An 18,382-nucleotide genomic window follows, 5' to 3' on the forward strand; every position below is an offset into this window, starting at 1 on the left:
ACCTGAATGACTACATTGGTTCATAGCACAAGCAAATCTGTGCTTGCTAGTGGCTTTCAACTTAAGACGAAATGTGATGTCCACTCCCGGCTCACATTAAGTTAGGGCAGCGCACACAACCATCCCATTACTGGGTAGGAAGGATTTCTCAAGTTAGGTGGGTCCAGACCGGACTGCTTGAATTATTTTCATTGTTGTCACAGGCTGTGAAGTAGCCCTGAAAGGCGAGGGCTGCGAGATGTGCGTGTGCACGCGCGTGAGGGCTGGTGTGTGCTCGTGTGAGTGCGTGCGCTTGTGAGCGCCGGTGTGTGCTCGTGTGCGTGTGTGCACGCGTGAGTGTGTTCGTGTGAGCGTGCAGGCGCTGTGGAGCTCGGGGTTTCGTGAGTGGGAGCAGGTGGCCGGCCGGGCGGGGGCAGAAGGCGAGGTGAGGGTGGCGGAACAGGGGGCGCCCAGCACAACCGGGGGCGGGCGTCAACCGCCGGGACGCGGGTTCCCCGCGCGCGAGGGCGCGAGGCCGGCCGGGGAGGCGCCCGCCAGCCGCGCCGGGTCACGTGGCGCGGTCACGTGGCGCGGAGCCGGGCCCAACGGCGGCGGCGGCGGCGGCGGCGGCGGCTGAGGGAGGCGGAGACTCGGCCGAGACGCGGGGGGGAGGCGGCGGCGGCGGCGGTGGCGGCGGCGGCGGCGCGGGGCTGCTGGAGGCGGAGGCGGAGAGGCGCGGAGGAGCGCGGGGCCGCCGCCACGGGCGCTCGGAGGTGAGGCGGGAGCGGGGCCGCTGTCACGGGCGCCCGGGGCCGGGCGCTGCCGCCCTCCCTGGCGAGGAGGCGACGGGCCCCAGCGCCGCCGGGAGCGCCCTCCCGAGCCCGGCCGGGCGCCCGTCCCTCGAGGTGGGCGCCCGGCCCCCAGGCTCCGGCCAGGCCCCTGTGCGCGCGCGGGCCGGGGGCGCGTCGGGCGGCGCCGGGCGGGGAGGGCGGCAGCGCCCCGGCTCGGCGGGAGGGCCGGTGCTCGGGCGGGGGGCGGCGGGCGGGCCGCCTTGGGTGGGCTCTCCCGAGGGCGCGGTGGGAGAGGGTGGCGGACACCGGACTCCGGGCGGCGCTGGCTGCTGATTTAGCCTTTTGTTTCAGCGTACACGAAAATGGGGCGAAATAGAGCTTGGTGTGCGTGTGTGTGTGTAAATCAGGAGGCGTTTGGCTTGGAGCCATTTTTTTTTTTTTCTTAATTGTGGAGACAGAAAATCCCTTAAAACGGTTTCCCCAGGGAGACGGGGCTGTGCTCCTCCTCTTCCTCCCCAACGTCTGGATGGAGTGGATTTCCCTCCCTGCCTCTGCCCACCTTCTCGTCCTCCAGTCTGTCTCCCTCCCTGCTTCCCCCTTCCTTCCCGCCCCACCTCGGTGAAACCCCCCGAGCGAGCGGGGTGTCTGCAAAGCGGCCCGGTCACCTGTCGTGGCAGCTGCATGGAAATGCTGGCGCTTCTGCTGTCTGGTCTGTGCTGTTTCCTCTGGCAAATCACGGAGATTCCGCTCAGAATACCAACCCTTCCTCTTCTCCCTGCGCTTGAAAACAAAGTGCATGATGCTGGTTCTGAAGTTTGACCCGCTAGGGCAATTAGCACAGAGAGAGGTGTCTACTTTTTCCTGTCACACCACTTCAAGGTTGGAAAGGTGAGGGCCACCTAGCTTTGTGGAAGAAATGAGGGTGACACAGTCCTACCGGGGATGGATGCGACTTACCTGCTAAATTGCTGTGGTGATCGGAAAGTCTTCTGACACTTGTCTTCTTGGGGACCATCAGCTTCCCTCGCAGGGATCGGTTTCCTGGATTTCTGTATTTGGGGGCTCTCTTCTTTGTATTTTCAGTCCAGCAGCGCCTTAAGGGTGCCCAGTAGTCAGCTTTTTGAAAAAGCCCAGAGAAAAATCATTTATTTCTAAGGTTTTCAAGAATGTAAAAATCTATCTTTGTGGGGGTCCCTTTCATCCTGCCTCTCTGTGTCTCAGGTTTCCATTTCTTCCTAACTGGAGTTTTTTTTTTAGTTCTTGCCCGCAGGGCCCCTGGGAATCGCGCTGTGGTTCTGGAGAGGGCTCGTCCCCAGGCCCCATAGCACCGGAGAGCTGGGGGTTGAGGTGGTGATGGATATGAAGTGACAGGGCACCTTGCACATAAGCCACCCTGCAATCCAGAGAGCAGCCGCCCAGACTCCTGGCTGGCTGCTGGGGCGTTTTGGAAGCTGATCTCAACGTTTTGCAATGATAGCCACATGCAGACTGGCGTCCCCCTTATTTCTTGATAGTTTACCGTCCCAGAAATGAATAAATTGTGAGTAGCTAAATCTAGCGTTTAGTCCCTCAATTTGAAGAATAGTACTTAATTTGTATGAAGGAGTTATTTGAGGATGTGCATTTTCTTTAAGAATTTCAAGTACTCTCTTTTAGTAAGGGCTGTGAAAATAGCAGGATCTTCATGTGATGGGGGAAGTGGTTGACCTCTAGAGTCACAAGTATGTAGACCTGAGTTAGAGGAAGTCATATGGGGAAAATTTTTAACACAGTGGAGCTTTCAGACAGGGGTGTAAGAGCAGAAAGCCAGGATTGCTTCTTGTGCCCGAGAAGTAATAATAATGTGTTTTCTACTGTACACTTTAAAACTGACTTCATTTAGAAGAGGTGCGTGTATCTTACGAACTTTCTGTTTTTCATATGGAGCCATAAGAGTGGCCGTTTGGTTATTCACATTGTTTCCCCACCCAAACTCTGAATTGAAAAAAAAATTCTTTAACCCGTAAAAGGATACATGGTGAATGAAAGGTGTTTCAGCATCGGTGCTGAGATCCCAGCTAATGGAAGAAGGGTAAAGAGACAGCAGCCTTCCTTGGGGTGGAATGTCAGCCCTCTCACGTGGCTGGTGTGCCAGACAGAATGTGAAGCCCAGGTTTTCTTTTTGGTTTTACAGCAGATTCACGGAGCATCCGAAATCAGGAATGTTTATTTATTGAGTGCCTACCATGTGTGTGGCTAAGCTAGGATATTGTTCTTCATCTGTTCCACTGCGTTTACAGTATCAATTACAGTTTCCCTCCTGTTCTTTTCTGTGTGTGTGGAGAAAGATTGAAGATAGAGTGGCCCAGCTAATGCATGTGAGTCATAAAACTTCATTAAAAAACTGAGTAAAACTTTTGTTATGAAATGCTCTGATTTAGGTATCGTATTGACTCCTTGTCAGGACTCTGTGAAAGTATTTTCAATAGTCCCGTACTGAGACGGTTCATTTGCCGTTAGTGAGGCTGCTGAGACTGCAGGGAATATGTAATTAAAGTATAAAATCTCTTTTAATTTAGCTGGGATAATGTTAACTCAGTTACTGAATTCTAACATACTAAACATACTATTTCTTGTGTGGCAAAATACACATAAGAAACTTATCATCCTAATAGTTCACTGGCATTAGTACATGCATGCAGTTGTGCAGCCGGGACCACTATCCGTGGTCAGAACTTTCCATCTTCCTACACTGAAACATTGTGCTCACTAAACAACAGCTTCCCATCCCTTCCCCCTCAACTGCTGGCAGTCACGCTTCCACTTTCTCTCTGAGTTTGACTACATGAGGTCTCTTCTATAAGTCCATTTATACCGTATTTGTCCTTTTGTGACTGGCGTATTTCACTTAGCATGTCCTCGGGGTTCGTCCATGTTGTAGCATGTGTTAGAACTTCCTTCCTTTTTAAGGCTTAATAATACATGTTCCAGTAGTGTATGTGTGTACCATGTACATATGTGTATATCACATTTTGTTTACAAACAAATTTTATACTGAATGTTAGCAGTCCTAGTAACCTCATGATGATGGGGAGCTATCCCTGGAGATTATAGATACTTGTGTTACAACAAGAAAATTACTTATTTAATGCACGGTACCTTTAAAAAAATAGGATCCATAGGGGATAAAACTAATATGTATGTTACATCCTTGCTGGGTCCTGTCATTTCCTTTGCATGTGGATTGTGACATAGGGTGCATCTTTCTGAAATTTGCAGGTGATGCAGATGATGTTCTTATTTCCTAGTTAATGTTATAATGGCAGTATATTTTGCTGTATGGAAGAATATATAGGGCTCACCCTGAGGTATGGATTGTATAGGCAGGATGGGGAAAATGTGTATTTCCCTTTATTTACCTCTTTCTAAAATCATGAATGATTTCCCTAGCATACTCCAACGGTGACAGATGAGGGCTTCCTTCTTTATCTCTTTTTTTTATAATCATTTTATTTATTTATTTTTCAACGTTTATTTATTTATTTATTTATTTTTGGGACAGAGCGAGACAGAGCATGAACGGGGGAGGGGCAGAGAGAGAGGGAGACACAGAATCGGAAACAGGCTCCAGGCTCCGAGCCATCAGCCCGGAGCCCGACGCGGGGCTCGAACTCACGGACTGCGAGATCGTGACCTGGCTGAAGTCGGACGCTTAACCGACTGCGCCACCCAGGCGCCCCAAATCATTTTATTTTTTTAAATGTTTGTTTATTTTTGAGAGAGAGTGTGTGCGCACGTGTGTGGGAGGAGCAGAGAGAGAGGCAACAGAGGATCCGAAGCGGGCTCTACACTGACAGCACAGAGCCTGATATGTGGCTCAAACTCATGAACCACAGGATCATGACCTGAGCCAAAGTCAGATGCTCAACTGACTGAGCCACAACTCAGGTGTCTCTCTCTCTCTTTCTCTCTCTCTCTCTCTCTTTTTTTTTTTTTTGAGTATCTTTATGAACATCTCTAGTTAGCATTTATGGTGTATTTCAGTTAGTTTCCTTTTCATGCTCACACTGCCCTTTTTGACTAAAGCTTAGTCAGGTTGGCTCCAAGTCCTTATGACATGCCTCTAATAATGTCTAGTAGCTTCTTTGCTTTCTGGTATGATGAGATGTTCCAGGCTCATCCTGTACCCTTCCTATTCCAGATTTGGAATCAGAACAGACCATTTTTTAAAGGGAGGGAATAAAAGGAAAAATAAATGACCAATAAGTGTATTAAAATACTTAATTTCACTAGTAATTAAAGAAATGAAATTAAAAGTGTGATAAAATGCCATTTGTTGTGGGCTGAATGTGTCTCCCCTGAATTTGTATGTTGAGTCTCTAACCTACAGTATAGTGGTATTTGGAAATGGGGCCTTTGAGAAGTAATTAGGGTTAGGTGAGGTCATGAGGGTGGAGCTCTCATAGGATTAGTGTCCTTATAAGAAGAGACACCAGAGAGCTTGGTGACCCCTGTTCCAGTCATGCCCAAGAAGAGGTCATGTGAGCACATGGCCAGATGGCAACTGCCTACAAACCATAGGAGAGGCCTCAGAATGAAACCTACCTTGCTGGCATTTTAATCTTGGACTTCCCAGCTTCCAGAACTGTGTGGGAAAAACTTCTGTTGTTTAAGACAACCAGTCTGTAGAATTTTGTTCGGACAGCCTAAGCCAGCTAAGATGCCATTTTTTAATTTAAAAAAATTTTTTTTTTTACTACTGTGCTTTTTTTTTTTTTTTTTTTTTTTAAAGTAGGCTTCATACCCAGCACAGGGCTTGAACTCATGACCCTGAATCAAGACTTGAGCTGAGATCAAGAGTTGGATGCTTAACTGACTGAGCCATTTAGGTGCCCCATCACCAATTTTTAAATGTTTATTTATTTATTTTGAGAGAGAGAATCCCAAGCAGGCTCCATGTTGAGCCCGGTGCAGGGCTTGATCTCACAACTGAGGGATCATGACCTGACTGGGAATCAAGAGTCAGATGCTTAACCAACTAAGCCACCCGGGTGCCCCTGACACCATTTTGAGTTTGTTGTATTGGCAGTATTATTCAGACTCAATTTACACCTTACTGGATGTGAAACTATAGACTTACTGTATGTAAAGTATTATGTTATTATGATTACTTCTATAACTTCTACTGGTAGTCTTAATATTTGGGCATCTCTCAGTTTGAAATGGGAATAAGGTGGATAGTAATTTCCAGTGTTGGTGAAGATGAAGGGAAATGTGTACTTTCTGTTTTAGTAGAGATATAAATTGATGCATTCATTCTAAATGCTGTTATGTATCAAAATATAAAACTTGCATAGCCTTTAATCCAGAAAATCTATATTTAGGAATTTATCCTAAAGAAATATATAGTAGGAAAAGTTAGCAAAGATATATGTTAGTAATAAGGAACTATTTACCGTATATAATTATATAGTAAATAAGTAAGGAATTGATTAAATAGGTTGTACTTTCATTCCAGGCAGCCATTGAAAATAAAGATATGGATCTATATTATTTCCAGTCTGGAAAGATGCCTGTGATATATTATTGATTCAAAGGCAGGTTACAGAACTGTAAGGCATAGAAACTTATGTCAAATATAGGCATAGAAAATGCGGAACAGCAAGGCTTTGGATGCCAAGAACCACGCCTCTGAGCATCTAGGCTTTGGGAACCACCAAATGGATGGTCTCTTCTGGTCACCAAGTCTCAAAGACTGCACCAACTGGTTTCATTCTTGGGTCTTAAGATGCAGTCTTCTTGGAGAGAGGGAATATGATTGGCCTAGTTAGGGTAATTTGCCATGTGTGGGGTGTTTTTAGTGTGTGTGTGTGATTGCTCTCAGTTGTTTCACAAAGACATTATGGAATACAGGAGGAGTCACAGTGAGAGTTGGGGTACTTTTAACTAAAGAAAGGAGAAGACATTCAAGGAAGATGGGAGATAAGTGCCAATTCGTATTTAGTTAAAATTAAGCTCTTTGCTTAGAAATATTGAATTAATTACATTTCCATAAATTGCTGCAAACTCTGATAAGCTTGGTCTTTTCCCTTTACCATCTCATTTTCACATAGTAAGACCTATACCAGCAGGTCAAGTCTATTTGGTTTCTTGCTTTCGTAGAAAACAATGGGTTGTAATTAAAATTTTGGGTTATTTGTGGATTTTAAAAGTTAAGCTATTTTTCCCTTAAAATTTTTTTTAATGTTTATTTTTGAGAGAGAGAGAGAGAGAGAGACACACACACACAGTGCGAGTGGGGGAGGGGCAGAGAGAGATGGAGACACAGAATCTGAAGCAGGCTCTGAGCTGTCAGCACAGCGCCCGACGCAGGGTTCAAACTTACAAGTAGTGGTGAGATCATGACCTGCGCTGAAGTCGGATGCTTAACCGTCTGAGCCACCCAGGTGCCCCTTCTTTAAATGTGACTAATTCAGAATCAGATATATTTCTCTGATGTCAATGAGTAGGAATAGAAGTCTTTGTACTCGTATGTGGTGTCAACAATACCCGCCCTTGAAAGAATTTTAAGATTAGAATTGAAAAGTAGTGTTTATGGACATCCTCCAATAGTAATGGTATAGTAGGTTGTAGAGTGTAGAGAATTATTCTCTAGGTGTGGAGAGGTGCTGTGCAGATAATATAGACTTATTTGAATGACTTTTTCACTGTTAATTATTTTTAATCAAAAGCACAATTAGAGTCAATATGGATGTGAAAGAGCTCTGAGAAAGATAACACACACTACAATTTAAGATACTAATTTCTCACTTAAATTAAAGACTCAATTTAGACCTTAATGGATGTGAAAGGCTTTGGAAACGCATAATATAAGGTGTTATGTTGTTACAGTTATTTCTGCTCTCGTTGGTAGTCTTTTAAATATATATATATTTAATATTTATCTATTTTGGCGGGGGGGGGGGCGGGGAAGGGAGGGACAGAGAAAGACAGAGACGGAGAATCCCAAGCAGGCTCTGTGCTGGCAGCACAGAGCCTGACTTGCGGCTTCATCTCACAAACTGTGAGATCATGACTTGAGCTGAAACCAAGAATTGGATGCTTAATCGACAGGCGTCCCTCTTTTTAGAGTCTTGATACATAGATATCTCCTCCCAGCTTGGAATAGGCATGGTAGAGATACTGGGTTAAAGTTTTTGTTACATCAGCTTTCTCATGTTTAGTTAACACTAAGAAGTTGGCTTTTTAAATAATTTTTTAAAGATTTTATGTTAAGTAATCTCTACACCAAACTTAACAACTCTGAGATCAAGAGTCACATGCTCTACCGACTCAGCCAGCAAGTTGCCCTGAAGTTGGCCTTTTTAATGAATAATCTTTGTGAGAGAAGTCTCCACCTTTACTTTTAAGTCTCAGATGTTGATCCAGCTAGTTACTGGTTGGAACACTGGGTTCTAAAGTCTCTTTTGTATCTACTTTCAAAAACTTTTTCAATGTTTTCAAATTCCACTTCAATGTTATAGACAGATGTCACTGAGTTCTTTCATCCTGCTGAACGTTTCCTTCACCAGTTTTTTTACAAATGACAAAATGAAGAGAAGTTTAAACTTGAGGCAGTTATTCCTCATTTGTGTGTGTATAATTTTCAGTCTCTGGCAAGGGAAATCAAGTCTTGTGTAGAAGACCCGTTCAGTGCCGTGTTTGCTGTCCCCTATGTTCTTTTTCTTCATATTGGGCTGTTGCGAGTATATGTTACCTCCCTGGGGAAAACACATGGCATTGTTATCGATCATTGTGATAAAATAGTGGTATCAGAGGTCCTCTGTGAGCAACAGGCTGAGCTGTTAATACCGGGACAGTTTTCTTATTCCTGACAAGTTGACAAGCGGTGATGTTACTATGTACTGAGAATATACAGGATTATCTTGACACATAATCAGCTTCTTAAGCTTCAGACAACCAGCACATACCTGCTTAGCCACAAAACCAGATGGATAGTTCACCAACAATGATATCAAAACATGCAGCATAGGAAGTTAGGCTTATGCTGTGTATGAAAACCCTGGTCAACCAAAGCTGGCATTTTAGGCATTCATAATTTTGTGAATTATTAAATAATCAGAAAATTTTAACTGTGTATTGACATTTGTCAAATTTGAGAGGAAGGTCTTAAAAAAAATGATAACCTGTTTTTAATTTAGAGAAGTAAGTTTAAGGAGGTTGAATCATGGGCATAGCCAAGGAGAATGAATGTTGTTAGGACTCAGGTCACTGAGGTTTTCCAGCCCTTACAAATAGTTTGAACCTTTTTCATTTTTGTTCATGTCATCTTTTCCCATGAAATGAGAAACCCAATCTTGGGTTTCCTACATTAGGAGGTTAACTTTTCTGGACTAATTTTCTGATATTTGAATAATAAATTCTGTAATATTTGAAATGCTTGGGTAAAGACACAATTCTTAGAAGATAGCTCACAGTTTGCTTGTCTTATTCCTTTAGTAATTTAAATACTGGAACAGAAGTGAGAAGGAAAGTGGCATGCATCTTGTTTTGTCCCCTTACCCAGCTTTGATTCTAAGGTACTTGGGAATAAATTCAGTGTAGGGTTGGGGTGCTGCCCACAATGTATCTGTGATAGCTTACTGGAGCTTCAGTTCCCAGCCTTTTTGGATTTATGGCATCCTATTTGTATTTGATTTTGCATCTCCCTCCTCCTCACCATTGTAATGGCTGTGACATCCAGGACTGTGTATTGTCAGTGGAGAGCAAAGTACTGATATGTGCAGCCCACAGATTGTCACCATAATTCAGTTTTATCTGATTACATCACCTTTAATTTTTAATCACTGCTATTAACAAGCCTCACAATTTCATTGTTCTATGAAATAGGTTTATTTAGGTTTTTCATTAATTAAAATTAATGTTTTGAAAAAAAATTGTGATACAATATAGTGAATAGTATTTGTATCTTATGTGTATTTATGTGCAAGAAATGTGATACAGAAACATTAAGTACCATTGGAGGTCCTTCCTAGGCTAAAAATGCTTTCCTTTGCAGGGGTATATAAAGAAGCAATAATGTTTACAAGGTGATTTGAAATCAGCTCTCTATGAATTTAATGTATTACGTTTATTGTAAATAAGTAGAAACGTCTCAAAGTTGATCGTGTGGTTCAGAGATGGTGCATCGTTTTTAATTCTGAGAGCTTAGGGATGTCACATTCTGTGTGTTGCATGTAACTGTGGTCTCCTTGGCTAAACTAATGATCATAGAAATGCAACCTCTTTGGCTCTCCTTTGCCTGTGTTCATATGGTGAAGTTCTTTCTCTTTCACCTGACATGGAGAGATGGCAAGTGTTTGGTTTTGGGGAATCATTCTGTTTCTCTGGCGAATGGAAGACAGCCAAAACTTTTTGTGGAATCGGGGTAAGCACTGTCATGTGGCAGATACCAATAATCTGTGGAGGTTCAATTTAAGCCAATTACTTTCAACCTTTTAATTTTAGTCTGTTATTATCAAACCTTCTACTGGATTGTTAATTTCTAGTGAAATTGGTTTGAGTTGAACCTCCTTTGATGCTAAGGAGTGGTAAAGTGGACCCAAGTGATATGTCTGGAGAAGGAGGCGTGCTGGGGAGTCTGGCCTTATTCACAAATTAGATCACAAATGAGCTTCTAGAAGTGAGGATTTGGTTTAAATCCTTTGTTTTCATTCTGTGTCCACCTGGCCTTAAGTGCTATTACCACATACTGATTTTGAGAAGTGGGCCATCTCAGAGCATAGGAAGCTCCATATAAGTAAGGCAATAGCGATCCCCAATATTGGGGAGAAGAGAGTAAATCAATTGGGATGCAAACTTTCAGCCACTGAATTCTTTTTTTTAATTTTTTAAATGTTTATTTTTTAAATGTTTATTTTTTTATTTTTTAAAATTTATATCCAAATTAGTTAGCGTATAGTGAAACAATGATTTCAGGACTAGATTCTTTAATGCCCCTTACCCATTTAGCCCATCCCCCCTCCCACAAGCCCTCCAGCAACCCTCAGTTTGTTCTCCATATTTATGAGTCTCTTCTGTTTTGTCCCCCCCTGTTTTTATATTATTTTTGTTTCCCTTCCCTCATGTTCATCTGCTTTGTCTCTTAAAGTCCTGATATGAATGAAGTCATATGATTTTTGTCTTTCTCTGACTAATTTCACTTAGCATAATACCCTCCAGTTCTATCCACGCAGCTGCAAATGGCAACATTTCATTCTTTTTGATTGCCAAGTAATACTCCATTGTATATCAGCCACTGAATTTTTAGTCCAGTGGTTTTAATCATGGTCACACTCTTTTCTATGTGAAAAATATTTTGTTTCTGGGCCTCTATATTGTTTTATATGTGGAACTTCAATATAGCATGAGATTTATAACTTTCTGCTACTTAATTTTTAATATGATAGTATGGCTAATATTCTTAATATTCTAACTGAGTACAAGTGATATATGTATGGGGACGTCTCGAAAGAAGTACAGTAGTCCTCCCTTACCGAAGTTTTGCTTTCTGCGGTTTTAGGTTTCAGTTACCCGCTGTCAACTGCAGTCTGGAAACAGGTGATCCTCCTGATGTAGCATCAGAAGGTCTCTGGTAGCCTAAAGCTCCTTCACAGTGCTTGCGTCATTCATCTTATCACATAGGCATTTTATCATCTCACATCATCACAAGAAGTAGGGTGAGTATAGTACAAGGTATTTTCAGAGAAAGGGAGAGACCACATTCACATAACTTTTGTTACGTATATTGTTGTAATTGTTCTGTTTTATTATTAGTTATTATCTCTTATTGTGCCTAATTTATAAATTAAGTTTTATCATAGGTAAGTATATAGGGAAAAACATAACATAAGTAGAGTTCAGTACTGTTTGCAGTTTCAGGCATGGGGGGGGGGGTGCTGGAATGTATCCCTTGAGGATAAGAGGGAGGACTACTCTATATATTCTCTCTTTGAATATATATATTCTCTATATATTTTCTCAGTCTCCTTCTAAATTTTTTTAAAAATTTTAAAATTTGAGAGAGAGGGAGAGGGGAGAGGGGCAGAGGGGGAGAGAGAGAGAGAGAGAGAGAGAGAGAGAGAGAGAGAGAGAATCTTAAGCAGGCTCCACGTTCAGTGCTGAGCCTGACATGGGACTCCATCTCATAACCCTGGGATCATGACCTGAGCTGAAATCAAGAGTCTGACGCTCAGCTGACTGAGCCACCCAGGTGCCCCTACTTCTAAATTTAAAAACAGAAAAAACAACAGTCGGTAAATTACTAAGATAGATTGGTTTGAATATAAACCTCTGAGTTAGATGTCACTGTATGTTGTTTAAAAAGATGCTTTTTCTTGGGGCGCCTGGGTGGCTTGGTCGGTTAAGTGTCCGACTTCGGCTCAGGTCATGATCTCACGGTCTGTGAGTTCGAGCCCCGTGTCAGGCTCTGTGCTGACGGCTCAGAGCCTGGAGCCTGTTTCAGATTCTGTATCTCTCTCTCTCTCTGCCCCTCCCCTGTTCATGCTCTGTCTCTCTGTCTCAAAAATAAATAAACGTTAAAAAAATAAAAAAAAAAAAGATGCTTTTTCTTTGACTCTATCTCTAGAAATGCAAGTAAGTGGGGCTCTGAGTGGGAGATGCCTGTTTACCTGTGGCACAGGCTTTCTGCTTTCTTTTGGCTACCGCCTGATTGGCTGGTACAGAAGTTTTGAGTCTGGTTTGCCAGTCAGGGCCTTTGTTTTTGCTCAGGGCTCTCACTTCTGGTTGTGGTTTGACCTATTTTCACTATTATGGGCACCAAGTAGCTAAGCTTGGCATACTCAGAACATAAAGAGGAAAAGAGTTTTGGATTCTAGAAGGAGACTTTGGTTAAGAGTGGTCAAACGAATTAAACAGAAGCTAGCTGCCTCTTGGAACGCTGAATTGAAGCTTTGCTTTCTCTAGCAGAACTCCCAGGCTAGGGGGAATTGGAGCTAATGCTTAGAACGGGAAGAAACATGTGGTTTATAGAGCCTCTGAGTTTGAGTTTGGGTATGCTATAGATCTGAAATGTGTGAAAGCAGTTGTAGCAGATAGAGCATCTAGGCATGTAGTCTTTTTTTTTCTTTAAATAAAAAGTTTACTATATTATGGATACTAACCCCCCTTTTTGCTGTATAAATATTTTCCCAGTTTGTTGGTTGCCTTTCAACTGGAAGTCTGTTCATGACACATTTTGATGTGTAAAAGTATATGTTTTCTATGTATTCAAGTCTACCAGTCCTTTTTCCGTGTTTTGACTTTGATGTTTTTCTTAGAAAGCTTTCCTTGGAGTATTTTTTATCTTTCTCTCTTGCTTTTAAGCAGACAAGTATTATTAACTTTTTAAAATAAGGTTTTTATTTTGGAATAATTTTGGATTTACAGAAAAGGCGCAAGGATAGTATAAGGAGTTCCTGTATGCCCTTCACCCAGCTTCCTCTACTGTTAATAGCCTATGTAACTACAGAACATGGGCAAAACTAAGACACTGGTACATCATTATTTATTTTTTTTAAGTTTATTTATTTTGGGAGGAGGGGTGAAGAGAGAGAGAGAAGAGAACCCCAAGCAGGCTCTGTGCTGACCCTGATGTGGGGCTTGATCTTACAACTGTGAAATCATGACCTGAGTCAAAACCAAGAGTTGGGACACTTAACCAACTGAGCCACCCAGGCGCTGAGACACTGGTGCGTGATTATTAACTAAGCTCTTGACTTCATTTAGATCTCACCAGAGTTTTCACTAATGTCCTCCCAGGGCGCTAGGTTGCATTAAATGGGGTGGGTGTTAAAGAGGCTATAAACGGCAACATGCTCTGTAGAATAGCTGTGCTTACAGCACGTTTGTGGAGAATGTTTATAGCCCGTTCTCACATGCAGGGGATTTAGAGGGAGCATCTGCTGCGGCGGCGGCGGCGGCGGCGGCTGCTGCTGCTGCTGCTCCTCCTCCTCCTCCTCCTCCTCCTCCTCCTCCTCCTCCTTCTTCTTCTTTTTAATGTTTATTTTTTGAGAGAGAGAGACAGAGCATGAGTGGGGGAAGGGTAGAGAGACAGGGAGACACAGAATCTGAAGCAGGCATCAGGCTCTGAGCTGTCAGCACAGAGCCTGATGTGGGGCTCAAACTCACAGATCGCGAGATGACCTGAGCTGAAGTCGGACGCTTAACCAACTGAGCCACCCAGGCGCCCCTAGATGGATCATGTTCTTGGTTACTGGTCTGGTCTTATCAGACACATGTGCCCCCAGGGAGCATAGATCCTGGCAGTGGCACTGTTGTGCTTGTGTGACAGACACCCAAGGAACTTGGGCCTAGAGATGCCTCTCAAATTGTCCACACTGCCTGTGCTGCTTCCATTGTCCATTCCTAAGGTATCTTTGTTCTCATGCTGTTACTCATTTTGCTTCTGCCTGGACCAGAGTGGGAAATCATGATATGTTGTTGATTTTTAACTCTAGGAGAGAAAGGCACCCTCACTGTGAGCAAGTTTTTATGCTCTATACATCAAGGTAAACCCAGCATATCACTACTTTCACCCTTCAGAATCTTGGTGCTAGGCATGACCAGTCTTCTGACTTTATTGCCAAATGAGGTGTGGTACCCAAGGAGAAAAATGTGGATGGCACAGACCAGTGCCTGTCTTACTCTTCAATATCTATGGCTTCCTTGCGCCTCTCTACCCTAGCCCAAAATGGAGACAGATGAACAGAAGTAAGAGTTGGAGAGGGCAGGCAGGGAATTAGGTAAAACAGAAGCCATGTTGGGTGGCTTCATGCCTACATTGCCTGGTAGAAATAGCATTGGCAGGAAGGCCTTAGATGCCTTTGTACTTAACTGTCTACAAACTTCTCAACTTAAATACGTTAACGTGAATTGGGCTGAGCTTTCTCACAGGTAACAAGTAGCTTCTTCTTGTGCATTGGAATCAGCCTTCCTTCTAAGTAAAAATGCTAAAATTTTCTTAACCTTTTCTGACTTGGAAAACACACCCTTTCTGTCTAGAAAGCAGTCAGAACATGATGGCTGTGCAGGCCTGAGGAGGAGAGATCAGTGAAGGAGCAGAAGGAGGACACTGGCTTTGGTTTTCTGTAGTATTGCTACATTCCATCCCAACTGTTAGAATCAGTCAGTCATACTGGAAAGCCTCCAGCGTAGCCAGAAGTAAATGAATTGGAGTATAATTAAAAAAATTTTTTTTTAATGTTGTATTTATTTTTGAGAGAGACACAGTGAGAGTGGGGGAGGGGTAGAGAAAGAGGGAGACCTAGAATCTAAAGCAGGCTTCAGACTCTGAGCTGTCAGGACAGAGCCTGATGCAGGGCTCAAACTCACAAACTGTGAGATCGTGTCCCGAGATGAAGTCAGATGCTTAACCAACTGAGCTACCCAGGTGCCCCAATTGGAATATAATTTTTAAAGCATATGTCCTTTAGTGGATTGTACTGCTTCCATTTGGCTAGATAGGAGTCAGCCTTTTTTTTTTTTTCCTGCAATTTTTCTCAGTGACTTGTGATTTTTTTCCATTGAAGTAATAATAATTGCTTACATAAGCATAATACTTAATTTACAAAGCATTTTTCCACATATGCCTACATTTTATTTGGTCTTTGCAGCAACCTTATACATTATGGCAAGCACATATTTTCTTTTCTTTTTTTTTTTTTCAACGTTTTTTATTTATTTTTGGGACAGAGAGAGACAGAGCATGAACGGGGGAGGGGCAGAGAGAGAGGGAGACACAGAATCAGAAACAGGCTCCAGGCTCCGAGCCATCAGCCCAGAGCCTGACGCGGGGCTCGAACTCACGGACCGCGAGATCGTGACCTGGCTGAAGTCGGACGCTTAACCGACTGCGCCACCCAGGCGCCCCCATATTTTCTTATTTTATGAGAAAATCAAGGCCAAAGGATTTGACTGTTGTCACATAACTGCTAATCAGAAGTCTTGGGACTTGAATCTGCACCAGCCCACCAGTCTTTCTTTCATCCCTTTGCTCACCCTGTGGCCTCCCCTCCAAGCTGGTCCTGCCAGTTTTTTTTTTTTTTTTTGGTTTATTTATTTACTTTGAGAGAGAGAGAGTGCGTGCACAGGGGAGGGGGCAGAGATGGAGTGAGAGAATCCTAAGCAGGCTCTGCGCTGACAGTTCGACATGGGGCTCAAACCCATGAATGGTGAGATGATGACCTGAGCCGAAATCTAGAGTCGGACGCTTAACCGACTGGGCCACCCAGGCACCCGATGAGTGGTTCTGCCAGTTTTATAGATGCACTGCAGGTGAGGCTGGTGGAGGTTTTCTGTTGGCAGTCTTGTCTAATGTTGGTGACCAGAGCACATATTCCAGATTGATAATTAGCAGACCTGTTGAGTTCATGGTCTAACATCTTTTCTTCCCTTCTTCCTTTGTAATGAGATTGGGTTTTGTTTAGACCTCTTCTTTGTCCTCATTTGAATGCAGAGAAAGTGATCCATCCTTAGCACGGGGGTAAATCCTGATGTGTTACAGCCACTCCTGTTGGGTCCATTCTCTGTAGGTGATTGCTGTAGGGGTAAGCAAGAAACCTGGTCCTGGCCCGTGAGATGTGACGGTGGTCTGCCAGGAGGTTCTGGAAAACTTCTCAACCTTAAAATGACCACACTAGATAGTCCTTTTCTTCTGAAAATTGTTGTGTCAGGATGTGGTGCCTACAATTGTTCTAGTCACTTTGCTACAGTCTGAACATGAAGCCAGTGCACGGGAGACGACAGAGCCAAGAAAAACAGCAGAGAAAACTACTCAGAGACTAGCACTCATCCTGCCTTCGGAGTTATGCAAAATAAGTTTCCTTGTTGATTAAGGCAATTTGAGTTGAGGTTATTGGTTACTTACACCTAAAGACATGCTAATCTATGTAGTAGCTACCAGATCAGGGGATTGATTGATTGATTCATTCATTCATACCATGAAGGAGAAGTACAAGGTATAAAGGTAGAATTTGATCTAATCAGCACATCAGAGATGGCTTCCTTGAGGAAATGCAGAGGCATTGCTGAGAGATTCCTTTTCCTGTTGGGCTTTGTATCCCATGTTTAAAGATTTTGGTTTCTATTGCAAAAGAAGAGCGATTGAAGGATTTAAATATGGCAGGAGGGCAGTGAGCTATAGTTAAGCTGCCCCTGCTAAAGAAAATCGTGGCTTAACATATCAAAGAGTCAGTTTTTGATTTGAGCAGGCAAGGAGTAGTCAGTGGTAAAGGCCCTGGCAATTAGCAAGTACATCCAGGAAACACAGCATCTCTGGTTGGAATCTGATGAAGTAAATAATCCAGATTCTTCCTCCTTGCCAGTATACGCACACACACGCGCACATGCACACACGCTGCTTCTTGTTTTTTAATTTAGGCATAATTTGTGAATGAATGTCTGTCATTCTCTTAGGGTTTGAATCATTTAAGGTAAAAAATTGCAGCTGAGAAATCTGTGTTGGGGTTACAAAAACAGGATAGATACTTCCATTGTAAATAAAATTTTAAGGATACATTAATATATCTGAAATTGAACTTTTAGCATCTCCAAAGGTTTTTCTCCAGGTTTGATATAATAAGATCTGTTCTGATTCTCATACATATGGATATGTTCGCAAAACTGGATTACGTCCCAGTGCAGGCAGGCGGGGAAGCTGCCTGAACCGTAGAGTGGAAGTGCGATGGAGGCTGCTGTGTTCCTGTAATTATATTAGGATGTGATGTAGTCCCTCCCTATGCTTATTAATTAGTGGAGTTGTAATGAGACTTCCCCCCCATGCTTTTAAGGATGCTGATCAGTGGGCATCCGGGCAGGATTTTAGTTGTGTTTGGGAGCCTTCTGTGTACAAGTGGGAGGGATCCATGTTTCAGGTAGTGGCAGGTGAGCCTCCCGCCAAGTTGGCATAATGGGAACAGGACTCTTCTGGGTTGCCATCTGTTTGTGGCTGATAGGAAACCAGCAGTGACTTCTGAGGAGTTTATGTTGAAATACTTAGGAATTAGTAATGTTAAGACCACGCTGATCAGGTATTAGGAGGTGGGGGAACATAAGACTGTGTAGAGTGATTTTTCATTATTACTAATTTCAGGAGATGGCTGCTTGGGTTCAACAGCCCCCACCCCCATGCCCTGAAAAACCACAGCTCTTTTTGCCTCCCTGCCCAGATTGACCATCAAGTCTGTCTCAGTTCTGTGCTGACTTGCCCATGGCAAGGAAACACATTACATTCATACATGACTATCCCATGTGACACTGTACATGGTGTTTGCCACTGAGGGGTTCAGTCTGTCTCTGTAACTCTTTAAATGTGTCATGTTTTTTTGTTTTTGTTTTAAATTGTGGTAACAAAATTTATCGTTTTAATCATTTATAAGTATATAGTTCAGTGGCATTAAGTATATTCATACTATTGTGTGACCACCATGATGTTTTCAGTAAGTACTTAAAAAATAGTGAATGCTGCTTTTCCCTGTATCAAATACATATAAAAAATTATCAGCATGCTTGCTATTTCTAAATTTTTTTTTTTTTTTTTTTTTTAACGTTTATTTATTTTTGAGACAGAGAGAGACAGAGCATGAATGGGGGAGGGT

The 18,382-nt window shown here is 43.0% G+C and overlaps 1 protein-coding gene across 2 annotated transcripts in view; it reads left to right on the top strand.

Moving 5' to 3' along the window:
• The first annotated feature begins 604 nt into the window (after positions 1-604).
• The window catches only part of TULP4 (TUB like protein 4), a 243,174-nt gene continuing 225,396 nt past the window's right edge, over positions 605-18,382 (top strand). For both annotated transcript variants that reach the window (XM_058735765.1, XM_058735767.1), the window contains exon 1: positions 605-752. The gene's annotated coding sequence lies outside the window, so the exon portion shown is untranslated. The remainder of the gene's footprint in view (positions 753-18,382) is intronic.

Source organism: Neofelis nebulosa, chromosome 6, assembly GCF_028018385.1.
Source record: "Neofelis nebulosa isolate mNeoNeb1 chromosome 6, mNeoNeb1.pri, whole genome shotgun sequence".
Classification (NCBI taxonomy): Eukaryota; Metazoa; Chordata; class Mammalia; order Carnivora; family Felidae; genus Neofelis; species Neofelis nebulosa.